We start from the raw sequence: 9,262 nt of genomic DNA, 5'->3' as shown, positions 1-9,262 counted from the left end.
ATGACTTGCCAGATTTTGCTAAGCAAAAGCAGATTTTTCATAAAGGAATGACTTGCCAGATTTTGCTAAGCCTGGCAAAGCATCTTTGTTGCATTTTTGAAATGAGCTTTTTTGGCTGCAACTTTGAGAAAGTACTAATAGTCTGGAGGCAAGTACTCAGGAGAGAAAATTGCATCCTGATTCATTGTAATTCCTTAAAGGGCAAATGAAAACTGTATTGTAATTAGAAGTCTGAAGGGCTCTATTTCTGATAAAGCTGATTGGGGGCTTCAGCTAGGATCTAAATCAATAAGAGATTCCTAGTAAAATGAAGAGGAAAATGTTTTTTTAAGCATAGGTGCTAAAGAGATTCTCTGCTAAACTTTCTCTGGAAAAAAGATTCATACCAGGTGTTTGTATACTTCTCTTATTCATGGATATGAGGGTATCTGCCTGGAGACACATGAGAGGAAGCTCACTCCCCTGAAAATATAACACACAATTAAGGAAGAAAACTCAATATTTGAAATAAATATTTAGATATAGATAGAAATATTTAAATGAGAGATGAAGTTAATTGTGAGGGCTTTATGTAACACAGTCAAAGATTTTGTTTTAATCTACTAATTTGAAATATACCTTTATAAGAATTTTTAAGAAGAACATAGACATGGTGCATTTCTTTATATTATACTTGTAAGAGATTAATTTGTTTTACTGCTACATAATTTAGTTAGCAATTTTTAAAATGCTAAATGAAGTGCAAAGGCATTGAAAATATTTTTTCAAATTGTGTTTTTTAAAGCAGTCTTGGTTTTTCCAGAATGATGTTTCTCAGTATATTGCTATTATGTGCAATACAAGTTGAATTAATTGAGTTAGGCCCACACATTATTGATTATTGTCCATCCTTACAACTATTTATAGATATACTTGTTTCATGTTTCAAATGTATTTACAGTTTCTCAGGGGTTTAAAATCATTGATATTTTCAGAAGTATTACTGTACCACTCACCTTCAGTAAAACTTTGCCTATTTATAAATAGTTCAAAATCATTAAGAAGAAAAAAATCTTTTTCTTCTCTGACTGGGATTTGGTTGTTGAATCTCACTTTGAAATTTTGTCCTCTGGTAAAAGAATCTGAACCTGTTGCTAAAGTTTTCATTAGTTTTATATGGAGGGGATTGTTTAGACAGAGACTCTGAAAAAGTGAGTTGGAGAGCATGGGAGTCACTAAAAAGGTCTTCAGTGAATAAACATGTAAAATTCTCTGTGTCACCAGCGGAGCTGATGCTGGGGTGTCCCAGGAGATGGGGTGTCCAAAAAAAAAAAGGTTGTAGAGCTCACTGCCAGTGGTAGAGGCAAAATAACGTAATGAAAAAAGAGTGCAAAGCAGCAGGCGCTGGTGGCGGCTCTTCCCCTCACGTGGCCTCCACGTTCCTGTCAATGCTGCCCCCCCTGGGCCTGGCAGGGCCTCATTGCCACCAAACGGATCCCACCCTGGGTATCCAGGCCAAAAGGTGCCCATGCTGGAGCAAAAGAGGGAATTCCGGAGGGACTTCATCACTGTCCAGGCTGGGAGCTGAGCTGCTGAGAAGTAGCTCTGTCAAGGAGGGCAGACAGCCAGGCGTCCCTGAGCAGCAGCGTGTCCTGGGGGACAGGGCCCGGGGATCCTGGGGTGCGTTTGGGAGGGCACCGATGGCATGTCCTCTGCTCGGCCCTGTGTCCAGCTCTGGGCTGAGGGAGCTGGGCTTGTTTGACCTGGAGGAGACCCAGAGGGGATATGTGTCCATCAGAGGATGGACTAGGCCCTGCTCTGCGGGGCCCAGGAGCAGGACAAGGGACAGTGGGCAGAAACCAGAACACAGGATATCCCTTCCTCCTGAGCAGCCGGAAAAACTCCACTTCCAGAGTGACTGGAACACACTGCCCAGAGGCCTTGTGCGGTCTCCCTCATTGGAGATACGCAAACCCCACCTGGGCACAGCCTTGTGCCTTGTGCTCTGGGCTGGCCCTGCTTGAACAGGAAGGTCAGACCAAATGACCCACTGTGGTCCCTTCCAGCCTGAGCCATTCTGTGATCGGGAGAGGGTACACAGCCCAAAGCCAATTTAATTGTGTCATTTGGTCTTTGTGCCTTTTGAACATAAAATGTGCTGCTTCCTTCTCTTTTTCTCCCTTGATCTCAGAGGCATTTCTTCATAGCAGCTCTGTGTTTAGGCAGCCACCTCATCATTATTCATCTAAGTCATCAAAATTGTAAAAAGGACTAAAAACCCTGATGTGTTATAAATAAAATATTGGAAGGAGGACAGTAATAGAATAAGAGTTAATATATTTGAGGGAATAACCACCCAAAATCTCTCCTGCAGCAGTTGCCATGTTTTCGTATTGTTTAAATATTTCAATCAAAGATTGAAATGTAATATGATCAATAGTTGGAGCTGAAATCCTATAGATATTGTGTGATAGTATATGTACTAAATCTTCATTCAAAATTTACACAGTTTGTATTTCCTCTACTGTAATTGCCTCTGTACTGTGGCTTTCAATAACTGTAAATTAACTCTGTCATAATTGCTCTCTTCTTTTTCTTGAATATTTCTATCCTTGCTATAAATTGTATTTCTGTTACTTCCAGTATTGATATTATGATGTGTCCACTAACACAGCACAGTGTCTGGAGATATGTATATATCTTCTTGGAAAAATTTTCTTTCACCCTCCCCATTTTATTTGCATAATTGATTTCTCTTGCCTCTGAGCCCAGTTTGGTTTAATTTTTGTTTATTTTGCACAGGATTCTAGACTCTACTTTGAGATAGGCACTGTATAAATTAATAAATAAATTCATTATATACTTCCTTTTAGTGGGTTGCTTGGTATATCTGTTTTTTCAGAGGTTTTTAAATCTTCATAATCTGTATAAGATAACTTCAGTTACATAGGATTAGGAACAGTATAATATTTTTAAATGTACTTGGTTTTCCATTGAAAAGTCATAATTTACTTGCTGTTAGAGTTCTCTGGCACATTGCATACTGAAGTAAAACTCTATAGTTGGAATGTGGGATAATCATTCTATTTAAGACACTATGGATATCTTAGCTGTGGTAAATACTTGCTTTTGATGCTGAAAACTTGTTTGTGCTCAGAATGTTTTTTAGGACTATTGGATATGTAAATACAGATCTTGCATCCTGGTTGAAATACTGACATTGCTTCAGTATTATTAAGAGCTTTCACAGGCACAACTGTAACAAAACAATGTCCAATGTATTGCTTATGGCCAGTTGCATTGCTTTGACATAACCAAAAGCACTTTAATGGAAAACCAGGGGCACTTCCCATTAAAAATTTTCCAATATGCATGATTATTTTATGTCAAGGTATCAAGGAGACAGTTAACGAAGTAGTCAGCAAACATTGTGGCACCAAATTAAGTCATAAATAGCTCAGAAAAGAGAAGAGACTGCAGCTGAGGCAGTTTTTAGAGAGTAATGACAAAGTTTGTTCTGCAGGAGAGCAGGGAGATTTGAGACATGCAGAGATGTAAAAGTGTAATGCTGAGGTCAAAGATGACATTTGTGAGGAATGGGGAAAAAGCTTGCTCTGATGATCTGCATAATCTCAGGGATTTTCCTACTCATACTAAAGTCAGCATCATAAATTGCTCTCCTCACAGAGCACCACATTCTTCCAGTGCTCTGAATAGGTTCTGTGTATCACTCATGGGTTGCAAATTCTATTGCAATACTTGAAGTGAAGGTGGGAAGAAAGGGGAGGCACAGGGAGAAGGATGATGTGCTGATCAATTTATATAGAATGAGCAGTTGGCTCATTGAGTGACTCATTAGTCACTCAAGTGGGGATGTCAGTTTTCTTCTGCAGGTGCTCAAAACTCTAAAGTGTGCTACCATCCCATGATCTTCCAACCTCATATTTTGTAAGAGACCTAATTAGACAGGTGATGAACATCCACTGAAGGCAGTGTGGGAGGCAGAGGAATACTCTTGAATCCAGTGGGGATTAAGGTTCTGACCAGAGCATTGAGCTTATCAGCACTGAGAAGCAGGAATGCTTCCAGGCATGCCCAGATGTAAACCCTCAGGTATGTAACGAGCTCTCCATGAAAGAACCATTGATAGTGACGTTGGCAGCTGTGGTCCATAAACTGGAGGATTAGGTGCTAATTGGGCTGAGATTCTGAAGGATTTGAATTATGTATTAGTGCTTGTCTTCTATCTGAGACTTCTGATGGCTTATGGGTTTAATCTTAAGCCTTTAAGCAACTTCTTACTACTCTGGAGAACCCTTTCCAGGTGTGCAGTTAGTTTCTGGGTAAGAAAACACAGATATTTCAGTAAAACCTCTGCATCTGGATCCTCACTAATACATTCATCAAATCAGTTCTCTAATATCTGTGGTTTCGGAGACCAGTCTTCTAGAGCTCTTGGCCTTTGCTGGAAGAAAAGGTTTATTTGCCCGTGTATAACCCATATATGACACACGCAGATGGCAACAGGTATGTGCACACCTTTTGTGCTCCCAATTATGTTTACTCTCCAAAAGGCTGCAAGTCCTGGATATCTCTCATTTATCTGAGTTATACTTGGATAATGTTATTGCCTCTAATATGGCAAGCTATATGACAAGGGAGAATAATACCTGAGTTCTTCCAGGGTCTTTTAGAGACAGGGCAATGAACTGTGAGCTGCATTAGGACTACATGTAGTCCTAGTAAGAGGTCCTTAGTTATACAAAACCCTCCAGCATAACTGTCTCATGGTTAGAGGGAATGCTGTAGAGGAAGCAGGGCCACACTTTTGGTGATACTCTTTCATGATATAAGTAATTTTTTTTTAATGGTGCTTTATCATTATGGTGTCCTTATATTGAATGACTAGCGTTTTGATACAAGACCTTATAGATAAAATAAAACTGGAAAGTGTATGAAACATTAATTCCTAGTTACAAAATATAAGTTGTTCAAAAATGGAGAAAAAGAGGAGGGGAAGAACCATGTGTCCAGTTACACCAAGACACATTAAAATATGGTGGTGCTGTGCACCTTAAATACAGCCACATAAATCATGCCTAAAATGCCTTTATCTTGCAGGGAATACATGGAAGCAGTTCTTTAGAAAGCTGTTTGAAATTTAAACATTTGGTATCACTGCTACTGGAAGTAACCCAGTCCATGACCACAGGAATGGTCAGTAATCAGGAATATGGTGATGAAATGGAGGAAAAGGGGCAAGAATGAGAGCAGAATTAAAATGGTGCAGGCAGGCAACTCCGAGTGGCAATGTTTCCCATTTCTTTCCTAAGCACATCCACACTTAGTTTCCGAGAAAGCAGGAAGGACACATAGGCAAATTGCCAACCAGATGGTGCAATCGAATACGAAGAATGCTTTCAGAAGGGCAGTATAACATAGAATTTAAAAATGCTATAATTTGCTTTCCTGATACAATATAAGACAAAATTCACATGGAAAGAGTAAATGTTAACTATATACTTGCACCTTCTAGTCATCTTTGTGACTCAGCTTCAGAAAAAGTCCACCTTTGAGCTCTCCTGTGGTATCCCCTCCGCCAAAGTAATTTAATGTGCTCCAATTATGTGTTTCTTTGCAGATTTTTCAAAACTGCCTTATTATTCCCTAAATACGTTTCTGGGAATATGCAAAATTTAACTGTGAGAGAAGGGTGAAGTCCATTTTCAGGACTTCTGTATTTTCTATTCTTATATAACATGAAGAAAAGAAAATAACATTTGTTATGTAAGCTTCTATATAATCACTAGATAAAGATATTAACATTGTGGAATTAGTGGCAGACCAAGGAATTATAGTATTTTTTCATGTTATGTAATTTCCAATCTATTATTGAAACTATGTGGTGCATATTGTTTGCATTTTGTCTTTACCATAATTTTATATTCTTTTTTACTTGCAATGCATTTTTATTTCACTTACAGTGTATATTCTATCTATCATAATTTGGCTCTTTTCAAAATCAGCCTGAGTGTCTATTGCATAGATTACGCATATACAGAGGTACAGATTCCCACCCTGTTCTTCTAAATTGCTTTTAAATTTGAGAAGATACATATAGAATTGCATAAAAATTTGTAGCAACAATATTTTATAGTTATTATAATGTAATTTTTCTTATTAGTAGCAGTTTTGATTATGTGATTGGATGCAACAATTTTATGTCAATACATAATCAGAACTTGATAAATCTAGTCGTAATTGAAGAGAGGAAGCCATATCCTGGCAAAAATGTAGGAACCAGCCATCTGTCCTGATGTCAGCCTTTTTGTTATGTATTTTGTGTCTATATCTTGATGTTCTATAAATATATATGGCATATCCATCCTCTACCTTAATTCTTGTGTATGGCTTCCAAATGAGATTCAGATACAACATATGAGCATTACCTTCATGAATCTAAACAAGAGCTGCCACCTCTTTTCTCAGCCCAGTCCTAGCTGGTCTTTATGTATTCTTGTTGACAAGCATTTGTGGACTACAAATAAAGCTGGAAATAAAAGGAAATTTATAATCAATTGGAAAAAAAAATATTAATTGATTTTTAAAACTCAATTATTGGAGCACTTTTTTGTGTTTTCATTATCTGGATTGCAGAGAGCCATGCCACCATGTTTTTTCTTAGACTTACTGATTTCTGAATCTGTTTATTTAGATTAGAGTTTTGGGGTTTTCTTCCAGTGCTTGAAAATCCTGTCTGGATTGTGAGAAACCAAATGTGATGTCCATTCTTTCCTTCTTGGAAATCCTTTTTAGTTATAAAGATTTTACAAGTGATTTTTGACATGGATGGGCATAGAACAAACTCTCTTGTATTCATATTGCATTACCTGTAGCACATGTACAACCTTATTTTCTTCCCCAGGTGGGATGAATAAGATTTGAAATCTTACCTGTAATGGTAAAATCTTCTCTGAGCTGGACAATCAGAGACAGTGCTGCTGTTCAGCCGGTAGAACTGCTTTGCTGATTGAGTCAATGTCGGGGCTTTTTGTGAAATTCATATTGTTTCTGGTGGTTTTGCCTGCTGATGAGAGAAACTAATCTCCATTTCACTTTTCTCGGTTCTGAATGCCCTGGTCACTGTTTCCACTGAGTTTCAGGGTTCCTTCAATCTTTTTTAGCTAAGTTAAATCAGCTATTGTTTAAGATTGTGTGTATTTGTCTGGACATATTTTTGCTTACATCAATGTCACCAAAGATTTTTTTCTTTGTCCATAGTAAGTAGTTTTAGCCCCAGTTTCTCTAGGTAACAGCAAACTTCACTCTTGCCAAGATATTCTGTGAAGGTCTGGTGTTATTTCCTACAGAAAATACTGGCAGGACTAGTTGACAACTCATTTTGGATGAACAGAAGAGCTTGATGTCATGTTCTATTTGAAAATAATGTCTTAAAAACTTAGCTGGACAGTTGAAAATCACAAAGAGCAGGTGGTGTCTTTTAAAAGAACCGGAGGTAACACAGTGCTGACATGATCAGTGTTGGTACTTGCTGTGAGGACAACTGGGCGCAATGTTAAATAACAGAAGTTGAGTAATTCCCAACTCCATTGACTTCAGGTGAGAAAAAACCACACAGAAGCTGAGTTAGGAATTATTACAACAGAAATAGAAGACAAATTGGAAAACATGACTCTGTGTAGAGCTCTGGTTTATTCTGCACTCATGCTCCCATTTCAGAGTGAATATATGAAGAGTGATAAAAGTGATCAGGCTTCTGGAGCAGCTTCCTTGTGATGAAGGAAATTTGACAATCTTCAGCCTGGGGTAGAATCAGCTGACAGAGAATTTGATAGAGATCTACAGGATTAGGAATGACATGAAAAAGGTAAGTGGAAGATGACTGTAACTTCATATGTAGGAGCTGAGCATCAAGTGAAACTACTAGGGCAGTTCAAAACAGAGGAATACATTTTTTCCATACTCACATCTTAAGTAATAGAGCTCCATTTCAGAGGTCGTTAAGGGTGCTTAAAGTTGACATGGATTCAAAACAGAAACAAAAAAGTTCAATCCATTCAATGCTATTAAATAAAACCATGCCAACTCTTAAGAAAATCCCTGAGCCATAAATGAGTGGAAGCTAGGGAAGGATAAATTAGTTTGGTAACATTTATGAACTTATTAGTTTCCTTTTTTTCCTCTCTCTCTCTCTCTCTTTTTTTTTTTTTTTTTTTTTTGTCCCCTCTGAGTTCACTGTCACTACTATGATACAAAAAATTATGCATGCGCTGGTTCAATACCTCTCAGAGCATATCTGTTTAACTTGTTATTTCAGGTTCAGGGTCGTGGAAAATAAATGATTGTTTAGGAAAGGCAACAAAAGAAACCACAGCTTTGCGTTTCCTTTTTCTGGTGGGCAGTACTTTGCCTCCAGAGTAAATCCTGAGTGCACAAGCATGGTGTTAATGGATGGCTTTACAGAATGCTGTCAGCATTCAGTCGGATAAAAATGACACTGGGATTTTGACCATTTGTGGTCATTAAAGTTGTTGTGTACTTATTATAGGATAGTGGAAATAAGCTCTGGTGTGCTGGTCTAATTTCAGTTTATGTGTCTCCTGCAGTTTGACTTGGATAGGTTCCTTTTTCACCCTTCAGTGTGTGCTGCTGGTTTACTGAACAGCACTGGAAAGACTCCGTGTGGATAAAAATTCAATGAAGGTTATTTCTTGTCTAACAACAAACACAGTAAACTGCAAAAATTCTTTAACAAGAATGCAAAAGATATGTGAACAGTTGTATGTTCTGTGAAACACTGGCTCTGATTTGCACTAAAGGAGGGTGAACAATCTCAGTGAATTGTGTTGAAACCAGCAGAGCTGCATGTCTGTACGTCTGTGAAGAGTCCGCTGTATTACGAATGACTAGATGTGCCTGATGAGGTAGTGTTCTGAATTTTGCACTGGAATTTTGCTGATGCATACTCCTTGGAATATGCTATGAAATTTCTTTAACATAGAAGAAAACATGACATGAGCTGGGATTGTACTCTTATTAGGTTTTTTCCCTCTTTTTCTTTCAAAAGGCTTTGTATGCATCATCAATGTAAGGCAAGGGAGAGAATCATCTGTCTTTGGGGGAATGATTGTCCACATTCTCAGTGAAAGGTCAATGAGTAGTGGGTATTAATTAATCCAGCTGGGCACACAGCATCCCAGGTTTAACAATGTCCAAGCTTTTTATAATGATGATAGATTTTAAGGACCTGACTTTAGTAATG

At 38.0% G+C, this 9,262-nt stretch overlaps 1 long non-coding RNA gene across 1 annotated transcript; it reads left to right on the top strand.

The window, feature by feature from the left end:
- Positions 1-4,249: 4,249 nt before the first annotated feature.
- On the top strand, positions 4,250-7,765 carry LOC120757554 (uncharacterized). Its single transcript, XR_005702580.1, has 3 exons — positions 4,250-4,322; positions 4,422-4,506; positions 7,720-7,765. It is a non-coding gene; the product is annotated as an uncharacterized LOC120757554 (long non-coding RNA).
- Positions 7,766-9,262: the final 1,497 nt, after the last annotated feature.

This window comes from Hirundo rustica, chromosome 11 (genome assembly GCF_015227805.2).
Source record: "Hirundo rustica isolate bHirRus1 chromosome 11, bHirRus1.pri.v3, whole genome shotgun sequence".
Classification (NCBI taxonomy): domain Eukaryota; kingdom Metazoa; phylum Chordata; class Aves; order Passeriformes; family Hirundinidae; genus Hirundo; species Hirundo rustica.
Note: the sequence above shows the minus strand (reverse complement) of the source record. Positions and strands in the feature narration are given on the sequence as shown.